Below are 22968 nucleotides of genomic sequence, written 5' to 3' on the forward strand. Positions count from 1 at the left end.
TTGGTAGAAAGGAGGCCACGGCTTGCTCTCTCAGTCTCTGGGAAGGCACTGCATAAATGTGTGCATGCAGGCGGACGGACATTCTGCTGAATCAATTCCATTGTGCCAGGCACTGAGGAGGAGTGGGTCTGATACTTGCAGAGACAATCGTGCACTATTTCTGAGACCCCTAATTTTCCTAATCCTGAGGGAGGGCTTGCAGTACTGCTCTCTGCCTCTAGACCCGATGAAATCCAGCGCGGCATCATATAGAGCAACACATGGGCCCGACCCTCAGAGAACCTCATTCTGTCTGTGGGCTGGAACTGAAATACCCAGTACTGTCCAATGCGCCCACTTCGTGTCCTTAAGTACTTTATGTTGTCTGGGTTCGGTGCCACACAAGACGCAGGCATGGACTTTGGAGTGGAACACTCATTGGACTTTACAAAGTGCAAACCGGCTGTGTGTGTGCACTGCACCGGGCAAGCTTGGAGGGCTTCCTAGAGACAACGGCCAGGGTTCGCAGGCGGGGCAGTTGTGCCCCAGATGCCTGAGTACGGGAGGCGGGGCCATCCTGCGTGACAGCCACTACCTCTTCATCCATTGGCCGTGGACCAACAGTAGATGGCTGGGCGTGGCTGGGTGCCTTGGCGCCATGAAGCCGGCAGAGCGGGCCAAAGTCCTGCGCATGCGCAGAATGCCGTGACCGACCGCGAGGCTCCCGGAAGTTCTCAGAGCCGGAAGCTGCCTGTGGCTCGGCTTCTCTAGCTGCTGCTGGGGGTGTGCAGCTCAAGGCTTTCGACCTTGCCTACCCGGCGCAGCTGAGCCTGCTGAGGACCAGGGCAGCATGGCGAGTGAGGCGGGCTCCCGGGAGGAAGGGTCTTCCGCCGAACACTGGATAAAGGTAGGTGTGGGAAAGGGCCCTGGGGAGGGAGGGGCCGGTAGGCCTCTTGGGGAGCAGCCGCCAGAGGCCAGTAATGGCGTGGGGTGTGCGACCCTGGCAGAGTTGGGTGGGACGCCCGAGGAGGCCTCCGGGACCGGGGTTGAAGCTGTGCAGGAAAGCGAGGCCTTGGCAGAGAGGGAGGCGGCGGCGACCGGGCAGGAGGTGGCGCCAGTTTTGTTTGAGGCAGTGGAGGTGGTGGAGGTCGCTGTGGAGGAGGAAAGAGGAGAAACCGGAAGAGGCTTGTGAGGAAGGAAAAGTCGACGACCAGGAGGATAAAGAGCAGGAAGACGTGGTGCTGTGCTTGTGGATGTAATGGCGGTGGCGGAGGTCGTTGAGTGGCAGGAGGAGCAGGAAGAGAAGGGGAAATCCGAAGAGGGACAAGGGGAGAGAGAAGTCGAGGAGCAGGAGGATGTGGTGCTTGTGTTGGTGGATGTTATTCAGGAGGTGGAGGGAGTTGAGCAGGACGAGGAGAAGGAGGAGCAGGAGCAGTGGAAGGGGGAGTGGGCGCAGCACGTGATGGACGGTGAGAGGGTGGTGTAGGAGCCTGACAGGGAAGAGGAGGAGGAGGAATTTGAGGAATAAGTTCAGGAAGAAGACCTGGGGGAGGAAACTCTGATGCAACTTGTAGAGCCTGAGGAGAAGCTTGAATAGAAGACCCCGACACAGACTCTGTGGAGCCCCATGTTGTCCTTATCCCCTCTGTAGTCACTGGAGGCCCTTCAGTTAGAGTTGGAGCCCGTGAACAACCAAGCCAGGAGGGCCTTTGCTCGTTTGAGGCAGAACCTGGTGCAGAGACGCAGGACTCATCTCGGTCACCGAAGGGCCATCATCCAGGGCATCCCTGGCTTCTGGGCCAAAGCCGTATCCTTTTGAATCTCGCTTTGTACTGACCAGTAGGAGCATGGGCAAGGGTAATAGCAATCGATCCACGGGACAGCTCAACATGAGAATATACAGGCTTTTCTGGCCGGTTGCTCAGTTGTTTAGAGAATGGAACTGATAGCACCAAGGACCAGTGTTCCATTCCTGTACTGGAAAACATCTACTTGGGGGTTGTGGGGGAAGGTACAGACTGAGGGAAGACGGAGCTGCAGCCACACTCGTGCAAATACAAATACTTATGGCACAGAGACACTAACTGGGGCGGAGAATTAGAAGTCATTCTGGATCAGTGTCGTGAATAGCACAAAGGAGTTCTCATGTAGAAAAGGTGTTTGAAGGACAGGCTTTGCTGACAATAATGCTGTAGGAAAGTGTATGAATTCCCACCCTAGTCAGTAAGAGCTGATAAAGTGCATACTTAGATACAAGCAGATTCACTTTTGCCCCTAGTACATCAGGGACACATAGAGCTCAGCATCCCTCAGAAAGGAGCCCCTCCCTGTGTCAACGTGGACAGTCTCCCATTTAAGGCCATGCAAGGCACCCATTGCCTTGAGTGTGTCTCATGAAAGGCAGGGAGGGCACGGTGCATAAGGTGTGGGAGACACAATGTGTGAGGTGTGGGAGACCCCTGCGCAACACACTCTCCTAGCTGGTTATACATGCTCAGTTGCTTCTAGCGCCTACTTCCGTAGCATGGAAAGGCTCCTTGACCTGAGGCAGATTGTGAACCACCCCGAGATGTTGGCCATGATCAGCGATGAAGATGAAGACTTGCTTAGCTACATGATCGACTTGGAGGTCAGAACTAGTGAGACTGAGGCTGGAAGGTTGAGCGGGGAAGGATAAGAGAAGCAATACTTTCAGGCAAACAGAAAAGGGTAGGTGACCTGAAGAGAAATTTTAACCTTCTCCACTTTGTCATGACAGGTGGAGGAAATCAGGCATCCCATTCACTGCTGCAAGATCATGTTGTTCTTTCGGAACAACCCGTACTTCCGGAATAAAGTGATTATTAAGGAATATCTCATTAATGTCACCGGTAGGAGGTGGATCCCAGGATGGGTAGTGAAGGTGTTGGGTTTATCATCGTCAGCATGCTCCAACCCCTTCCTGTATACTTTTCTTCCCTGCAGGATACAGGGCATCTCATTCCACTCCAGTTCAGTGGTATCAGGATTATGAACATGAGGCTTATAGCCGCAGGCACCACAACAGCAGTGTTAACTTCTTCAACTGGTTTTCTGACCACAACTTTGCAGGATCTAACAGGATCGCTGAGGTAGGGCCTCACTGCGAAAATTCAGAAATGACCAGGGAGGGTTCCCAGCCTTCTTGGGAATGGTGTCTGAACCCTGAGCGGTCCTGTCCTGGTTCCCCTAACAGATCATCTGTAAAGACCTATGGCTCAATCCCCTGCGGTACCACATGAGGATGCAGGTGCCTGGACAGGGAACCGAGAGGGCAGGTGAGCAGCTCAGGAAGTAGGGGCTGAAATGCATGTTTTTAGGTACCTGGACACTCATTTCACAAGTGTAGAAATTGAAAGACAGGGAATGACACAAACCAGGTCACCCAGGGCATCAAGATGAAACAGGAACGTTGGAGAAACTGCACTGCAAAACAAGTTATAGCTGGGGAAGCTTAAGCCCACTGCACTATAGTCAGTGTCCGGAGTCGTTTGGACAGAAGCAAAGCTCAATCCTTTACTTCTCTGAACTTAATTCCATGACAGCCAACCCCACCCTCAGTCATTTCTCCACCCCCTTAAATTTTGGCTCATCAAATGTTCCTCCTTTCACCCTTTCCACAAAAGGCTATGAATATTTGTACAGTCTCTCATTCCTTTCTCTCATCAATTTTCCATTTTGGTAATCAGTGTCTTTTAATTTTCTTGTTTATCTCCTTAGCTTATTCTACTCATACAGAGAACACTGGCAGTGGGGCAGATGTTACGGAGAGCAATTTCTAACACATGGTAAGGGGAAATTGAAGAGGTCACAAACGGGGAAGGGCTAGTTTTTCCTGGGCAGGACCTTGCATAATTAAAGCAATTTTTAACATTTTTCAGAGAAAATGAGTTTTTATGTGTGTTTGTGTGTTTTAGAGTATTCCAAGTTTTTGAGTTGAATATCTCGGAGCATCAGACTTTACCTAAAAAAGCAGAACTTCTAAAAAGTGACTTCAGATACAGTGTTCTCATGCTCAGGATTGAAAGAAAAGCCGGTCAGGTGATGAAAAATGCAGACAGCAAGACACTTGGATAAAATCGGATTGGTGTGAAGGAGAAATAAACACCATCAAACATATGTGTCTCTGTGTGTGTGCTTGTGTACCGGATTGGGGTGAGATTCTACATAGGTCAAATCCATGTGGGATTTTTAATTCTTTGTCCAGGAACTGTCAGTCTGTGGCGGATCTGGGCTTATAAAGTTGTAGAGAGCAGATACACAAGGTTTGGGATTCCGTCTGAGGACTTTTTTTATTCCTTCCCCACAGAGCAGGGGGTTGTGGAGAAAGAAGAAAGGAAAGAGAAACAGTTTAGTTTGACACTTCTTGTTTTTCCCAGGAATGTGAGGGTTGTTCAAGGAAAGGACCTAGTGATTACAGAAGTAAGATAATCAGGGTGAAATTTTCTTGCACAGGGCTCCTCCAAATATCCTCTCTTGTGCGTTAAGAGAATTCAAGGTGGAAATATTAAAGTTCGTTTCTCTTCTGAACCAAATGTCATCCTTAGGTAGATGAATGCACAGTGCTTTGCTGGGACAATCAACCTGTCAGGGCCAGGCTTCCCAGCAACATTTTAAGAAATGGGAATATATGGTATATGAAGGGACTGTGGGAAAGGACACAAAGGGATGAGGGAAGGCACTGAAGGTGTGGCTTTGTTTCTGGCAAAGGTAACTAAGTGAAAAGATAAACTTTTGGGAAAAAGCGGGTCTCCTTGTAGTTGTATGTGAGTCCCGTTGTTTTTCCAGGTGACTGAGTTTGGGCAAAAAATATAAACAGAGCAGGGAGGTGGAGTGGTTAAATATACAACTGCTAGACTTTCACCCATGTGCTGTCTGTCCCTAGATGATCCTAGATGTAGACATTATTCTTAATATTCCTATTTTCAGATGGTCTAAGCTTTTACCCAAGACCCTGTGTATTAGGTGAAGATCCCAAAATGTAAATAGGTAAAGCCATTATGAGTACATTCCTTTCTTGGTATACTCCAGTGAGAATGTTGTCTTAGTAAATGATACCCCACACCGTATTAGGAACCCAGAAACCTTTCATTTTCTGTGGTGTTTTCAGCATGTTGTGCATAAGGTTAACATAAAAGGAAAGAACGGGACAGGCTTTCTAAGCAACTTGGTCCATCTTGATCCAAACAGCAGGAGCCTTTTCCGGTGCCATGTACTGCTACCTATCTTCCATTGTGCTTGTAAAAGACAGCAGTTCCAGAAGCCCTGCATGAGAGCAGGTCAGCAGATTTCTGTGTGCCCTTTCCTGAGTATTTAGCTGCAAGTTTAGGGGTCTTACTTAGCGTTTAATGAATGGAGAAAAGGTTAGGAAAGGGTTCTCCAAATACTTATCTCCCGCTAGCCCTTGGTTGCCAGTTTTAACTGTAGCTGCTCTTGGAGTGAAATGTGAGGAGAACTTCCATGGAGGGTCTAGCAAAACCGTAGCTGTCTACTGTTGACTAAACTGCGATTGCCTAGTGGCTTGGTCATGTCCACCCAAGAGAATGCAGCTTCCTGAGTTTCGTCCTTGACTCATAGGTGTAATTCAGTCATATTACTGCTTTCACATGGTCCCGCTGTTTTGGGGTTACCAAAAGAAGTGTGAAATTGCACATTTTCCCTAATGTTTCCTTCCATGGAGTATCAGTGCATGTGGGCCTCATAATCACATGATTAATTTGTGAGCATTCTGACTTGATATCTCTGAACCACATTTGTTTTTCCTGATGTCAGTGTCTTGGTATTCTCTGTTTAAAATTCAAATTGAGTGTCTGCATTTCACCAGGTGTCTTTCTCATTCTGTGTGTGAGTGTGTGTCTCTTCCTCTGACTCTGCCTATACTTTTATCATCTGATATCATTTATCCTTGCTGATGTAAACTGAACACTCACATCTCTACAGTGGTTTCAATATTTTCATCTCTTTGCTTTGCTATCTGCCACTGTTACCGTTTGTTCATTCATTCATATATAGTTTGTGTCTGAGTCTGTCTCCAAGTGAATTTGGCTGTTTTCTCCATTTCTGCATCAAATCCGTCTATCTCCTTTAACTGATATTATCTGTGAGTTATTTTTTGGAGTCACGGAAATGCTTTACTTATAGGCATAACTAACCTTGTTACATATTTAGAAACAGGGATAGCTTGTGCACTCACTGAATTTAACGAGGAGCATAAATCCCACTTGGATCACATAAGAGAGGCTTTCGGAAAAGTCAGTAACAACTACGCCTCCTAGTTGTGCCCTCTTTACCGCTAGCCCCCAAAAGAGAATGAACGCTTTGAAGGGAATGTGTCAGGTCGTTTTCAAGGGCGGGGGGGAATCTTGGGTTTACTTGTCAGGTTTACTTGTAAGTGTTCTGTAAACACAGTGCAGTGGTGAATGGAGTTGATGGTCACAGCCCCTCCAGTTTTTAACTGGATTATTCCTTTAATAAACTTACTCTATGCACAATTTCTTCATGATTTGTTTGTTCTAAGCTATTTATGTATGGGTTTGTCATTGCATGAGAAGGTGTCAAAAAATCTCTATTCTCGTTGACCTCCTGCAGAGAAGTGAGAGAGGGACATAAACTAAACAGGGCATTCAGAAAGGGCAGGTAACAGTGTGAGCCTATTCTGCCTACAGGGTCTGGGTGTTGAAGAAATGTGAGGGCTTCAGGAAGAGATAATTTGGTCTAAAGGCTTCTAAGCCAAAGAACATTCTATCTGAACTTTCATGTCTTCTCAAAAATTTTGGGAGTTCGGGCAATTATTCTTCGAAATGTGGTTTTTTGTTGTTGTTGTTTTTGTTTGTTTGTTTGTTTTCCTGCCCTTTTCTCTTTAGCCTCTCTTCTGGGACTGTCATTCTGGGCTTCGACTGTTCCTCAAAACTCACTGGGGCTTGACCTCCATTGTAACAGTGCTAAGAGAGTGGGAAGTACTATTATAATATTTGAAAGATAGGGTCTTTGAGGAGGTATTGGATTGTGAGTACTATGCCCTTGTCCGTGAAGTAATGAGTTATCATGGGTGTGGTTCTGACAACTTTAGAAGGAAAGCAAGTGAGCAGGTTAGCTCTCTTGCTCACCCATTCTCTCCCTGTGACAGCCTGCATTGCTGTGGAGTCACCACCAAGAAGAAGGCCTTCACCGGATATGTTTCCTGGACCTTGGACTTCCCAGCCTCCAGAACTGTAAGAAACATGTTTTGTTTCTTTATAAATCACTCAGTTTCAGGTTTTCTGTTATCGGCAACAGAAGTGGATTAATACAATTGGCTTGCTTTATGGGGATCACACAGTCTCCTAGGCTGTGTTTAATTTTTTCTTTCTTCTCTCTTTCTGCTCGTCATACAGGATCATTTCAAGTGACCTAACTAAGTTTTCTGATTTTTTCTTCTGCATGCTCAAACCTTCATTTGAAACCTCTAGTGAAGGTATCAATTCACATGTTATGGTTTTCGAGCTGTTGATTTCTATCTCCTTATTGAGAATCTCTATTTGGTTAGACATTGTTCCCTTGGTTTCTTTTATTTCTTTGTGCATCATTCCCTTTACCTCTTGGACATATGTATGACAGTTGTTTTGGGTGATTTAAAGTCTGTCTAATAAGTTCATTGGCTGGGAGTCCCCACCCACCATTTTTAAAATTATCATCATCATCATCATCATCATCATCATCATCATCATCATCATCATCATCACTATTTTCCCGTGAATGGGAAGTGCTTTCATGTTTCTTTGCATGCTTTGAAAAGTTTTCCCGTTTGTTAGGTTTTTGTTTTGTTTTGTTTTTGAAACCTGGAATTTATGATTATTGCAATGTAGTAATTTTGGAGAACACGTTATTCTCCCTCACCATGGTTTATTTCTGATCATTATAGTCGATTTTGTAAACTTACTTTTCAAAACTGTTTTGAGTAGACCATACTTGTCGTGTGCAATCACTGATGTCTCTGTTCCATTAAGCAGTAATTTGGGAGACATATCTTTATGTGCCCAGAACAAAATGTAAGACAGGACAAATAAAAAAATGCTGTCTTGTTCTTTTCAGATTGGCTCAGAATTTTGGTACACCGTCAAAACTATACGAGCAGTTTACATCTGCTCAAGTCTTCTCTTGTGGATTACCTGAAGCCTAAAGATGAGCCTGAGAGAAAAGCTTGCTGTATTAGTCTGTTTTTGTTGCTTATAAAAAAATACCTGAACTGGGTGATTTATAAAGAAAATGAAATTTATTGCGAAAGTTTCTGAGGCTGGGAAGTCCAAAGTCCATCTGGTGGTGGCAACAGTGACCCAGGGGTCTCACGCTGCAAGATGGTGAAAGCTGAGAGAGAGAGAGAACAGAGAGACAGACTCTCCTCTTCTTTTAAAGTCCTCAGAACAACGTCACTCACCACCATTTTTAAACCATTCACTACTGCATGGTGCTATAATCCAATCACCCCTTCAGGGATCCACCCAGAGCAGCCAGTCCCTTAGGTTTGGGGCGGATTGTCCACAAGGCGGGAAAGACCAGGTCCCGCCTTACCACCCGAGCCTAGGACTGAGGGGAGCCTGTGACTGACAGGCTTGGCTCCTCCCTACTCTCCGCCCATTTATGTCCTTCTGATCGCTCATTGGCGGGAGCGTTTGGGTCACAACTCTGATAGGTGGTTTGGTGGTACCGGTGGCTGCGTGGCCGTTTCAACCAGAGAGGATCCCAGCGGGCGCCAGTCAGGGTGCGCAGCGGGGCAGGAGAAAGCCAGGGAGACTGACAGGAACTCGGGAAGTCTTTGCCGTGCAGTATGAAACCCTTGTACACCTTTAGCCCGAGACCTTCAAATTTCAGCCTGGGAAACCCCAGATCCCCTGATCCCCAAGAGACCTCGAATCCGCTAACCTGGACCGACCTCAAACCCCCTCGCCTGAGACCCCGACGCACCTCAGCTTCAGACACCTCAAATCTACCGTTCACCCACAGGAACGCCAAATCCTCTAATGATTAGAGTCCAAACAACCTAAGCCTGAGGAATCACAATTCCCCTCAGCCTGGGAAACGCTAAATTCCGCAGCCACAGAGAGACTGACTTTCCCCGAGCTCAGAGATCCTACTCAGCCTGGAAACGTCCTTCTGCTTCAAAGACCCCCAAATAACGTCAGTGTCAGAGAGCCTAATGCCCCCTAATGAGAGACCCCAAATCTCCTTAGCCTGAGAGACCCCGAGTTTCCTCAGCCTCAAAAATGCAAAATCCTCTCATCCTCAGGGACCCCAAACTCCCTTTACCTGATGAATCCCAAAGCCTCTCGACCTGAGTATCCCAAATCTCTTCAGCACGAAAGACCCAAAATCTTGTCCTGAAAAACCCCAAATACTATCAGCCTGAGATACCCCAAATCCTCTCAACCCCAAAACCCCCAGAACCTCAGCCTGAGAGACCCCAAATCTCATTGGCCTTGGAGACCCGCAATCTCCTCAGCCTGTGGGATTGCTGCTCCTTAGAGATCCAGACTGCTTTACTCCCACAGATTTCCAGAATCTCCAGTTGAAGATCCCAGAAGCTTCCTATGAGAAATGTTCATTTCCTCTCAGTGGAGCTGGTGAGTCTGACCCGAGTCCCATCAGTCAGGGGGCCTCAAAGTCTCCATGGGCCTCCCCCAGCCATCACATCTCAGGACTCCCCTCGAAGATACCTGAGCCTTGACCCTCAGGCACCTTTGCCACCCTTCCTCAGACGTGTCAAGGTGCAGGGGCACTGAAACAGAACAGCTTATGTTAGGTGGTCTGTCATGGCCAGCAGAGACCCTCCCCCTATCCCATCGATAGCCCTCAGACCTCCCCAACATCCTCCAGTTCTTGCAAAGTCTCCACATCTTCCTGGTCTGGACAACATGGCCAAGTGGAGAAGACAGAGCCTGGTTGTGCATAATGGTCTGGGCTGTGGCCTCCTCTCAGCACCATCTCTTTCCACAGGAACGTTGGCCTTGTAGCTGGGAGACTCAAGGGTTCTTCCCAACATTGGAGTTGGAGCAGGGAGTTGCCAGCCTGTCCCAGCACCGAGAGCTCCAACAGATCCCGGGAGGAGACCCCTGAGGGAGATGCAGGGAGTACAGGGCAGAAGCCCAAGGTGAGAGTTGGGGGAAGTCAAGCTGGGCTCCAAGCAGGATCTGTAAGAAGGATGGAGAGGGGAACCGAGTGACAGGAGCTGGTGTCTGGAAGGCCACAGACCCATGGCCTGCAACTCTGTGTGACCCTGGCTGTGAATGTGCGTGGAGTGGGGACAATTTGTCCCGTCTGGGACATGGGAGAGAAAAGGACACTGGAATCAAACTCTCTGTGTTGGGGAGAGCTAGGAAAATGCTGTGTCCTCTCAAACAGGACACAATCTGGGGAGGGCGGGAACAAATGTCTTTATCCTTGTTTCACAGAGACCACCCCAAGGCCCCAGGCTGTGTTCTGCTTGTTATGATTACAAGGTAGAAGAAAAGGCCCCACTCGGTGTTGTGATGTATACAGTAAATCACTGATGAACTATGTTATTTTCTCTAGGCTAAAGATGCTTTCAAAGGCTTTTCGATATACTTCTCCAAGGAAGAATGGGCAGAGATGGGAGAATCGAAGAAAATGTGCTATAAGAATGTGAAAAGGAACTATAATGAACTGATTAACATAGGTTACTCCAAGTGCTGGCTGAAGACCAGCCTGGGAAATAGAAAACAGGTCTTCTGTCCCTGTATTATTATGGCTCTCTCTTAGGTGGCTGCATCTGCCCACAGTTCCCTTCTGTATGGAGACAAATCTGGAGGGGAAATTTTGTTATTTTTATTTGTCAGGGTATGGCTGAGTGTCAGCACTAGTCATGCAGAGCTCACATCTTGACCTTGTTCAAGACTCTCCCAGCCCATGCTGAGCCACACTGGCTTTGTGGTGCTTTCCATTGCCACCACCCTTTGTTCCTCCTCCCACCTCTTCCCTTTTAGGACAAAGATTTGGCTTCTTTCTAGAGCCCCTCGAACAGCTTTCATGTGTCAATGAAGGCAGGCCAAACTCCATGTGGATGACACTGAGGATTCCGATGAAGAATGGATACCTAGGCAGAAAGGTGAGGGGCCAGGAGGAATTAGAAGTGACCTCCTGAAACCAGCCTGGGTTGATGTCTCGGCTTTATCTTAGGAGTTAACAAAGGAGAACATGTTCTCTCAAAAACAAATGTTCAACAAACAAGCAAGATGCGAAAGAGTATATACAGCAAGAGGCTGTTCATATAAAGGTTTTAAACGTGTAAAATGATTACATATTTTATTTACAGATACAGTAATAAGTGCTAAATGTATAAAAACCTGAATGTGAGTAAGAAATACCAAACTCAGAAGTTATCATCACAAGAGAAGGAGGAAGGGCTGGCAGGTGGCTTCACTATGTCATAGTTACCTTTTTTGTTTGTTTCATTTTTACTTTTGAATTTTGAAATAAAAAGTAGAAATAAAAACATCTCAAGCAGCTGTGGCACAATGTTGAAATGGGACTGCATGGTGGTGGATTTATGTTTTCCAGCATTATTCTCTGTACTTTTCTATACGTTTAAAGTTTACCATTCTTTTTTTTTTTTCTTTTTTCTTTTTTTTTTTTTTTTTTTTTTCGTGACCGGCACTCAGCCAGTGAGTGCACCGGTCAGTCCTACATAGGATCCGAACCCACGGCTGGAGCGTCGCTGCGCTGCAGCGCAGCACTCTACCAAGTGCGCCACGGGCTCGGCCCGAAAGTTTACCATTCTTTAAAGTCATAAAAAAAGACTTGTTTTGCTAAACATTGTTAATTAATTAGTGGGCAATTTAACTAAACCTTAATTGAACTGTAAATCCACCAAAGAGCTTTCTAACCCTAATCTCATAATAGTGCAGTCATTGGATCAAGTGTCTTAGAAGAAGAAATGACTAACCCCACGGTTTGTCACACATCATTATCTGGATTCAGTTAAATCCCCATCTTAGTCAATTTATTGTTTCTTATTGTGGTAAGAAATCACATAACATAAACTCACCCTCCTAACAGTTTTTGAGTGTTTCATATTATTAGCTATATACACACTGATGTGCAAGAAACTGCTAGAACTTTTTCACCTGGCATGACTATAAAACTATACCCATTGAACAACAATACCCCATTTCCTCCTGCCCCAGCTCTTGGCAACAATTCTACTTTGTTTCTATGAATTTGATTACTTTAGATACCTCAAATAATGAACCATGCCATATTTGGCTTATTGTGACTGGCTTACTTAACTTAGTAAAATGTCTTCAGGATTTATCCATGTGGCAGCATATGGCAGGGTTTCTTTATTTTTTAAGGCTAAATAATATTCCATTGTATTTCTATACCACATTTTCCTTATCCATTCATTTTTTAATGGATATTTAGGTTACTTCCACCTCTTGGGGGGAATCCCTCTCTTCCTCTTCTTATAAAAAGCACTAATCCCATCATGAGGACCCCACCCTCATGAACTCATCTAGCCCTAGTTACTTCCCGAAAGCTCCATCTCCAAATATTATCACACCAGGAAGTAGGGTTTCAAAATATGAATTTTGGAGGAAAAAAACCCAGTCATAGCACCCACTCTTTTAACTGAGTTTTTTTCTTGCTGAGTTGTAGGAATTCTTTATATATTCTAGATATTAACCCCTCATCAGATATATGGTTTGTAAATATTTTCTTCCAGTCTGTAGGTTGCCTTTTCACTCCTTGATTGTTTCCTTTGGTGCTCAGAAGTTTTTAAGTTTTACATAGTTCTCTTTGTCTGTTTTTGCTTTTGTCACTTATGCTTTGGTGTCATTTCCAAGAAATCGTGGCCAAACTCAATTTCTTGAAGCTTTCCCCCATGTCTCCTTCTTGAAGTTTTATACTTTTGGGTGTCACATGAAGGCCTTTAATCTATTTTGATGTAATTTTTGTATGTAGTGTAACATAGGGTCAATCTTCATTCTTTTGCATATGGTGATCGAGTTTTCCCAATACCATCTCTTGAAGAGACTGTCCTTTCCTCCATTGTGTGGTTTTGTTCAGCGTTTTTTCATGAAAGTCAAGCCAATATATTTTTAAAAAAAAAATGTAATAGAAACCTTGTCAACACAAGATGAAGCAGAGATGAGGTTTTGTTTTGTTTTGTTTGTTTTTTGATGTGTGACCAGTTACTTCAGTTGGTTAGAGTGTGGTGTTAACACCAAGATCCAGAGCTCTATTTTTAAAAAAAACATTTTAAGAAAATTAGCAGTGCCTCCAATAGAAGCAAAGGTCTTCATGGTACTTCAGAAACCATTTTCAAATCACCCTTGGATAATACTTGGAATTGTCACTCTCTAGTTCAGAATTCTCTGTCCCTAATGAGAATCTTCTGAGCTTGGAAATATTTACCCATCAAAACACTGATTTCTCATCACCTTTTGGTCAATCCTCCTTGGGTGGTCTTCAGAGTGGAACAGAGTAAACACCAGAAGGTGAATACCTGAAAAATCCTATTGACACAACAATCTTCCTCATGTAAGATCCAAACACAGGTAAGAGAAGGAGAATGTGCACAGTATCGTAGGACTGCTGCCTCCCTTTTTCTGATCTCTTTAGCATAATGGCAGACATCATCCTTTTAAGAGTTAATAAGAAGAGCAATGATAATCACTACTGCTTGTTTTATTTTTGCAATATTTCAGACTTTATTTTAAGCATTGTACGTGAATAAACTCACTCAAACCTTACAACAACCCTATGAAGTTGGTACTATAAGCATAACCATTTTGTGGATGAGAAAACTGAAGTACAGAAATGTTAGATTATGCCTGACATCACAGTCAGTAGTGGTTCAGTCTAATCCAATACTCCTTCTTTCCCTAAAGTACTTAAGAGCTGATTAAATCTTTCTTCTTTTGTAAAGTTCATGCTGCCTTACTCATACACCTTTACATTATTCATCTGACTGATTATTTCAACCTGATTCTTCTCTGATGTGCTAAGTGAGAGATACGCTAAGACAGTCTGAGGGGAGCTTGGCAATATACAGTCAATTTACATTGTGCCTGGTCCCAGATGAAGACGGAGATAGTTCCTACTCTCTCATAAGGGACCCATTCGGATGTGAGAAGACTGCTCCTAGCCCTGAGAAGTTTGAAGTTTGATTGAGAAACAACAGATAGGAGAATGACTTAGCACTTCATGTATATTACACTATTCAGTAGAAATGTATCCTGGTACTGATTTGAAATGCTCATCCCTGTAGGAAGAAGTTAACTGCTCCTTCCTCTGGGCCCGAACTAGGCAAATCTCATGCTGTTTGTAATCATTTGTATAGCCTGCCACCTCTGTATTACGAGCTCTTTGAGAGCCTGGTCCATACCTGATTATTCTCAGGAGTCCCAGGCCCAACTCAGAGCCCTTGATGACCCCCTCAGTGTTTTCTGAATAATTCCAAATTTTTCAAATTAAAATAGAGGTAACAGGGTCAGAGAGTGCTGAAGATAATATCTTTGAATTAGATTTTGACTGTAGAGATGGTTGAGGAGGAAAATTGATGTCAGGACTATAAGAGAAATTATTAATCTCAAAACACTTTGGTGAGCGTTATTACATTTCATGTTCACTGTACCATTAAGAATTAGCATGTATGCCAATTTACGGATCGGGAAAGTGAATAGAATTAGCTGGTAGTACACCATTACTTAGGCAGAATTGGAACAGGAACTAGTTAATTCAATTTCAAAGTTAAATATCCCTTCCAGGATATGGCAGTTTGCAGCTCTTAGCATCACTCTCTTAGTTGTCTAGATAACCTTTATGCCAACTGTTTCTTCTCTTCCCAACCTCACTGTTCATTCTCCAGATGTGTTTTGTACCCTCTGTGCTTTCCTACCTTTCTCCTTCTGTCAAATGTCTCCTAGTTCATAGAAGATCCCCTCTTTTTCCCTATAAGCCCCTACCTCCTTCTTTCACAGACCTTGTTGAGTCTCCAGGTAGTCTTCCAGATTATTCTCCCTCCCTCGCTCTCATGTATATATAGAAAGTTGAAGCAAAAGAGCCTTAAGACTGTCCTGCCCACACAGGCCTTTCCCTTTCTCTCTGGTATTCAGTCACTCCAAGTTTTTCCAGGGATTGTTGAACCATTAACTAAAGTCATGCATGTGAAAACAGGTTGCAAGCCCTAAGGAACTAAAGAAATGTATGTTGTCTTTTAATATGTGATTCTCACATTAAAGGGATCATCCAGATCACTGTTAAATAATGAATCTATTTTGAAGAAATTGTCAGGAACAACAGATTTACTGAACACAAGGGACTCAGAGAAGGCCCCGAAACGAGTGTCCCCTCCTGCTGAAGCAAGTACCTCCGGACAGCATTCTAGAGAAAAATTGGGTAAGAGAAAATAATTTGGGGACTTTAGTCCCTCTAGGTCCTTTAGAAAGGTTGATGAGTATGGTCTAGATATGTGGCGTAGACTTTCGATAGACCTGTGCTTAAGCTGGACTAAGCTGAGACCAGAAGTTAGATGCTGTATTGAATAACATGTAAGAACAAACACTAACTCTGAAGTCACACACTTGTTGTAATCCACGTAGAATCATTTGGACCTTGGGAAGACATTATAAATTCTCTGAGCTCATTAATGCTAATCTGTAAAATGAAGATAAAGACCAATGGCTCATATATTGTTTAAAAGCACTAAAATAAATATACAGTCAAGGTGTCCAATAAATCCATCTGTGATAATAGAGACCACATTTTCTTACTGTATATCCCTGCCCTTGTTCAATGCCTAATATGTAATGCACCTTCAACAAATATTTCATGGATAAATAAATGCATGCATTAACTGTTTTGTGACCAGAAAGTTTCGGAAGTTAATCCTGATCCTGGGAATCCAGAAACTAAAATTGAATTATGCATTTGTAGTCAGTGTGGGTGTAGAGTCTTAGTCTCTCTGAAATAATAGTTAAGAGGTAGTGAAGAGGTGGCGAGCCAGAGTATGTAGAAGGATAGACAATAATTTGATTGCAGGAGATTTCACAATTTCTGAAGATACAGGGACAAACACTCCAGACTCCTAACTTCACTCACTTACTCTTCTCCAATGTAGAACTCAAGAGAAAGGAGATTGAAATGAAGATGTATAGCCTGCGAGAAAGGGTCATGCATACAAAGAGGTCTGTGAGCCTCAGGATGATGACTACCTGTGTAAGTGACCCTTTTGGCCCACTCATGGAGAAGGCTATGTCCCGGTACAATAATTATATCTTGTTGTGTGACCCCAAATCATTCCTTTACTCTGGTGGCTTGGAGTACAGGATTGAGGCTGAATTATGTAAATGCTGGGCTCTTTCTGAAGCTCTTTATATCCAGGAACACGCACTATACTTTTCCTAATCCCTGCTGCTCTTGCCTTCAGATTGTGCGAAATGCCAGGACTTCTTCATCGACAGCTGACTGGCTTATAGACCCCCTACATTTGTAAAGGACAGTGCAGTGGACAAGGGGCATCCCAACCACTCAGCCCTCACTTTGCCCCCTGGGCTGAGAATTGGGCCGTCGGGCATCCCCGAGGCCGGGCTTGGAGTATGGAATGAGGCATCCGATCTGCTGTTGGGTCAGCACTTTGGCCCCTATGAGGGCCAGATCACAGAAGATGAAGAGGCAGCCAACAGTGGCTACTCCTGGATGGTGAGAAGGGCCTACCTTACCCCATCTTCTGGCTTCCTATATCCCTTCTGTGCCTTTGGTGGGACATCACCTTCTACATGCTAGAACATGGATAGTGACAACATGGTTAGATCTGTGTACTTAGTCGTCTTTACATGAACCTGGAACTCCTATTTAAAGGTCAGTGGGTGAGTGGGAGAAAAGTGGCACAGAGACAGAAAAAGTGCATTCTCCCTATGGGGCCTCAGCTCTGACTGGACAAATCAACTCAGATGTGTAGATGATGCTGAGGAGTACACAGCATGTGTCACCATTGGCGGCTGAATCCATGCAGGCTCAAATGCATGGATGACAGTAGAATAAAATAATTCTGATTATTACCTGCCCATCAAACCCAAAAATGACTAACTTATTTTTCTGAAACTCAGATCACCAAGGGGAGAAACTGCTATGAGTATGTGGATGGAAAGGACAAATCTCGGGCCAACTGGATGAGGTAAGGCCAATAGGTTTCGGGTTCCAGCAGGGACACTCATCTCTCTCAAGCTCAGCTTCTTTCCTCCTCAGCATTCCTCCCTCGATGGTTTTTACACTCTCTGCTCCCCTTACAATGTACTTTCTTATTATGAACATCCAGGAAAAAAGAGGTAAAATATAAACATTACCATTTTTTAATCAAAAAACTAAATCTCTATGATAGACAAAATTGGGGCACCAGGATAAACCCTGAGGAGCCTAGATTCATTGGGGATGCTGGATTCACACTTTAATTTATCTAATCAGCATTTATTAAGCATTTGCTGTACTCTAGTTTAGAAAATGGAGTACATCTCATGAATAGATCACACAACCCATGCCCTTGTGAAGGACTATTGCAAGCATAAATGAAACATTTGATTATAGGAGAAGTACACAAGGCCAAGACAATGTAAAACAAGGGACCTTTAATCTGTGAGGACAGGAATTCTTCCCAGCTTCAGTGAAATTAAAACCTGAAGCCTGAGAAGTGAGCTTCAGTGTGGTCATGGACCTCTGTGCTGCATGGACCAGCCCCTTTCCATGAAGGTTCTTGTTTTATTAGAGGATAAGAATAGGGATATGTTGTTATTATTGTGTATTATCATGCTAGGACAAAGGGACCTCTAAGTTTCTATGGGAACCCAGGGAGGCAGGTGAATGGCACCTGGGTAAACTATGGGAGATTAGAAAAAGGTCTTTCAAAAGAAGATAGACTTGGGGTGAGTATAGAATGATGTGAGCTTATCTAGAAGCAGAGTACATGATTGATCAAACACCAAATTCTGTGGTATAAGTAGAAATCGATTGAGAGTTTAGAGAAGTGAGAAGTCAGTGTTTTATGGCCAATCATGGTGGAGGTAAGTCTGTAATTGGGCTTTGAAGAATGGTTAAGTAGGCAAGGGGGGAAAAGCATTCCAGGCAGGATGAGCACCATAAGCAGGACTTGGAGAAAGAGGCTTAGGTATGAACAGCAGGTTCCTGGAGGAGGGTAACGGCATGGCCCGTCACAGCATGGGGGCCTTGACCATCTGGTGACAAGCCCAACACGGCCCTGGCAGGTAGTGGAGACTCACTGCCTGTTATTTTCTGTCCCTTTGTCTGCCTCAACCCCAGGTATGTGAACTGTGCCCGGGATGATGAGGAGCAGAACCTGGTGGCATTTCAATACCATGGGCAGATCTTCTATTGAACTTGCCAGGTCATCAGGCCGGGCTGTGAACTGCTGGTCTGGTACGGGGATGAATATGGCCAGGAGCTGGGTATCAAGTGGGACAGCAAGTGGAAGAAAGAGCTCACAGCAGGGAGAGGTAGGCACCACATTATTCTTTAAAAAGGACAGAAGAGAAAGAATTCTCCTTGGGAATTTTCATGGTACAACTGTTAAGTAGAGTAAAATGCAGTCTGAAGTCAGAAAAATTTCAAATCAGGTGTTTCTGAAATTAAGGCTTTGTTTCATATGCATTTGACTTTTAGGGACAATTTATATTTTAAAATTTTTGTTCTCATTTTATTTTTTAACTACTTTATATGCAAAATATATAACAACATATAGTCCTGACAGGCTTAGAGACAAAGAACAAGTTCTCAAGCACCTACCGGCTGTTTCAACAAGGCAGTTTCTTCTGGCTCTTTTAATTATTTCTTAATTTCTTCCGTATTTCTAAATAACATACATATGTTGTTTTTCATTCATTCATTATTTCAATTAGGTGTCATTTGAATTCTTACTCTGTGCCAGACAATGTTCGAGAAACAAGAAATATGGATAGAACAAGATGATCAGAATAAGTGCTATTGAGCAGCTGACATGTGAGTTAGGGAAACACGCAGACACACACAGGCATGTGCATAAAATGAGACAGTCATTCATGCTTTCAAGAAAACTAAGCAAGAAAAGTGCCTAGAGATCATCATGAGGGGAGGGAGGGTATGGCAGGGAACATGAGGGAAGGTTCCTCTCAGGACATAACATTTGAGAGGTGCAGAGTTGTGCTCAAATGTCTCCAGGCAGAAGGAGCAGCTCGTGCAACAGCTCTGAGGCAGGAGAGAGTGAGGGTGTTTGAGGAATGGCTGAGACCACCCAGGTGAAGGAAGCAGAGAAGAGAGCAGAGGTCAGAGAGATACACAGAAGCCTGGACATGTAGTGCCCATGATTCCTGCCAAGACACTGGGGATTTTCCTGAGATGGAAACAATTGTGGACTTTGAGTTAATTTTCAGAAAATAATCTGCAGTGGGTAATCCCCTCAGACGCCACATCAGTCTCCAGGTAAGAGAAGATGGTGGGTTGGATAAAGATGGGAGTCAGGAGGAAAGAAGTCTGATTAGGGATACAATTAAAACAGAACTTCCTATTAAATTTGAAATGGGTTAAGACTGAATGAAATACCTCAAGTAGGAATACTTGATGTGTCACCCAAGGAAGAACATATTTTTATTTTATGATTTGTGGACACTGAGATGGAAGCAATCCATAATCTAGTTTAGGCAGCAGGAACCAGAGTCCTTTACTCAAGGGGGCCTGGACCACTCTGAATCCCACTTCCTGATGGAGAACCAGGTACACAAGAGTCCTCAATTAAATGTCTTTGACTGGGGAGACTCAAACTCAGGTGTACTTACATCTTTAACTCTACACTGCCTTCTACATTTGTGCATCTCCAGACGAAGTAGTTCGTGACTTACTAGATCCTTTTCCCCTCATAAGAAAAGTCACTAAGGATGAGTCCATCCATAATAGCCCTTTTTGTGTTGCTATAACACAATACCTGAGACTGGATAATTTATAAAGAACAGAGGTTTATTTAGCTTATGATTCTGGGACAGCTGCACCTGGCATGAGCCTCAGGCTGCTTCTACTCATGGTGGAAAGTGGTAGGCAGCTGGTGGGTACAAGCGGCAAGAGGAAGCAAGAGAAAGAGATGGGGGAGGTGCTAGGGTCTTTTAAACAACCAGCCCTCATGGGAACTAATAGAGTGAGAACTCACTCACTACTGCCACCTTCCGGGGAGAACAGTAATTCATTCATGAGGGATCTGCCCCCATGATTCAAACAGCTCCCAACACTGCCATATTGGGGATCAGATTTTCACATGAGTTTTGGGGGGACAACACATCCAAACTCTATCACCATCTATGTAATCCAGAGTTATTATTTCTCAGTAGAATAAAATAGCTGCAGATGCTCTATCAGGAAAAGTACCCAGAGATTAGGGAGAGAAGAGGATATGATATGACCTAGAAGATAATTGTAGTGTGTGGGGGGGGGAAGTCACTGCAGTTCCTTCTGTATAAAGACTGAAGCTGCCTCTGATGCTATTGAAGGTCCCTGGTTTGGCTGATCCATAGACAAGGCCCTTGATGTGGGCTTTCTAGATTTCTGAGGAAGATGTAGTAAACAAAAACAGAATGAAAAATAGACTGTAAAGGAATGCTTGGTGGGAGACAGCTTGTATTAACACATGAGGAATGATTAGTGGAGCAGGCCTTACTATACAACAAAGCAGATGGCCCAGTTGTCTACACCTCCCCTGACCAAAACCTTCTTCTTTCAGCGGAACCAAAGCCAGAGATCCACCCTTGTTCTTCATGCCCTCTGGCCTTCTCCAGTCAGAAATTCCTCAGGCAACATGTGGAACACAATCACTCCTCTCCAACCTTCCCAGAGACATCTGCAAGAGAACATCTCCAGCCAGGAGATCTCTGTGCAGTGGGTCAGAATCAGGAGCAGCAACATCCTGATCCACACAGCTGGAATGATGAGGCCGAAGGTCAAGAGGCCAAAGAAAGGTCCAACCCTTATATAAGAGGACAAGGCACAGGAGGATTTCAAGCACATTTTCCAGCCCGCCCAAAGGCCAAATGGGGAGTTCTAGGGAGAGTGAGATGGAAGAAGAGTCCAGAACAGGCCAGAAGGTGAATCCAGAGAACACAGGCAAGTTATCTGTGGGGGTAAGAATCTCAAGAATTGCAAAAGTCAAGTGTGGAGAGTGTGGGAGAGGCTTCAGTAACAAGTCAGGCCTCATCTGACACCAGAGGACACACACAGGGGAGAAGCCCTATGTTTGCAGGGAGTGTGGGAGAGGCTTTGGCTGTAAGTCACACCTCATGCGACACCAGAGGACGCACACAGGGGAGAAGCCCTATGTTTGCAGGAAGGGCAAGTGAGTCAGCAGTAAAACCACATCTCAACAGAGAGTGTGTGGCCACCACACACCTCCACAACCCAGCACTGAGGGAACTTCAGAGAACTTCTCTTGACCTCTCATATTCCCCAGGAGTGTAGAGACAGATGTGACCGATCAAACACACCCTCCATTTTCATGACCAGAGATGAGGCAGAAAATGTGGGAGGCAGGGGTTCCTTAAGGGTTCATGGTCTGTGGACGGGTGCGGATCCCCTCCATGTCCCACTTGGCTCCCCTCCATGTCCTTCTGGCCTCCTGTTCCAATAAACATCATCCCCAGACAAAGCTGCAGTGCAGGCTGTGTACCTTGTTCTCAGTCCTAAAGGTGGGAGAGTCCAGGAGGCCACGGAGAACTTGGACTCTCAGCTGGGTCTCATGGGAACCAAGCCCTGCTTAAATCACCTCCTGGGCCCAGGGAGAGAACCAGGGGAGGACATGGAGACTGAGATGGGCCAGGAGGGGCCCGCCTCCACCAGCACCCCCTTGGCCTTTCCTGTTTCCTCTGATCTCTGTAGCCTTAGAGGCAGAAGCCAGGCAGGGACATGAGTGGGAACTCAAGAGACAATGAAAAGGAGTCAGGAAACCAGTTCCCCGAGCCCCCAACCCCTTCTCTATGGGTCCAGTCTTAGGCTGGGTATCAGGCATCATAGCAGAGGGGGCAATTGCAGCCCCAGGATCTGGGGCATGTTTACAGAGCAGGGCTTCGGTGGTGGGGTGGGCCCAAACCCTGTAATCACAGAGCCCTCCCCAGCTGTGGGCTCTTGGTCCCTGATCCTCCAGCTCCTGAAAACAGCATGAGGGTGGTGGGAGGAGACCACTGCGGTCTTGGTCTGAGGCTGCCCGACATATAATTTGCATATGCTCCAAGGTAGGTCATCTCCCCCAGACCCAAACGTTCCACCTGTAAAATGAAGTCTCTGGAATTGGGGAGAGGGAGGCGGGGCCTGGAGAAGGGAAGGAGTCATGGGACATATCTGACTGGGCAGGGACCCAGGAGGAGAATGCTCTAGGAGGTGGTAGATGGATGGAGTCATGGGAGTAACATTTTGGGGACTCCACTGTGACCTGTCTGAAGCTGGTTAGCTTGGGATGGGGTATAAAAGGCTGGTGTCCAGGGCCAGGGTTCCACAGAGGAGCAGGGGGGAGAAGGGGACGGTGCCCACTCCTCCGCTCCTCCTTCTGCCCCTGGTCCCTTCTGGGAGTGAATCCTCACACAGAGAAGAAAACCATGTCCCTGCACAGACTGAGTGTGTCTTCAGTGAGAGGCCGGCGGGCACTGGGGAGAAAGCTACTGATCCTGTGCCGGGTGGGCTCTGAGCATTGGGGGCACTGCCCAACATGGAGGCCCCATGGGTCTCAAGGCCCTGTCCAGGCACAGCTCCAGGGAGCTAGGTGGGCAGCCCACAGGTTCAGACTTGAAGACCTCTTTCCCTCAGGGCTGTGACTGGCATACAGCATTCGACGTGGGAGCCAATTTCTGATCAGATTCTGCTGTTGAGAGAGAGAGAGGTGGTGAGTTCACAGAAAAACAACAAGCTGACCTGGAGTTGGCAAGTGCATCACAAGCAATGAATTTGTGATGAAACCCAGAG

The 22968-nt window shown here is 45.3% G+C and overlaps 1 pseudogene; it reads left to right on the forward strand.

Annotated features, from left to right (window-relative positions):
• Positions 1–637: 637 nt before the first annotated feature.
• Positions 638–21356, forward strand: LOC134369028 (histone-lysine N-methyltransferase PRDM9-like; annotated as a pseudogene).
• The last annotated feature ends 1612 nt before the right edge of the window (positions 21357–22968 follow it).

This window comes from Cynocephalus volans, unplaced genomic scaffold (genome assembly GCF_027409185.1).
Source record: "Cynocephalus volans isolate mCynVol1 unplaced genomic scaffold, mCynVol1.pri scaffold_35, whole genome shotgun sequence".
Classification (NCBI taxonomy): domain Eukaryota; kingdom Metazoa; phylum Chordata; class Mammalia; order Dermoptera; family Cynocephalidae; genus Cynocephalus; species Cynocephalus volans.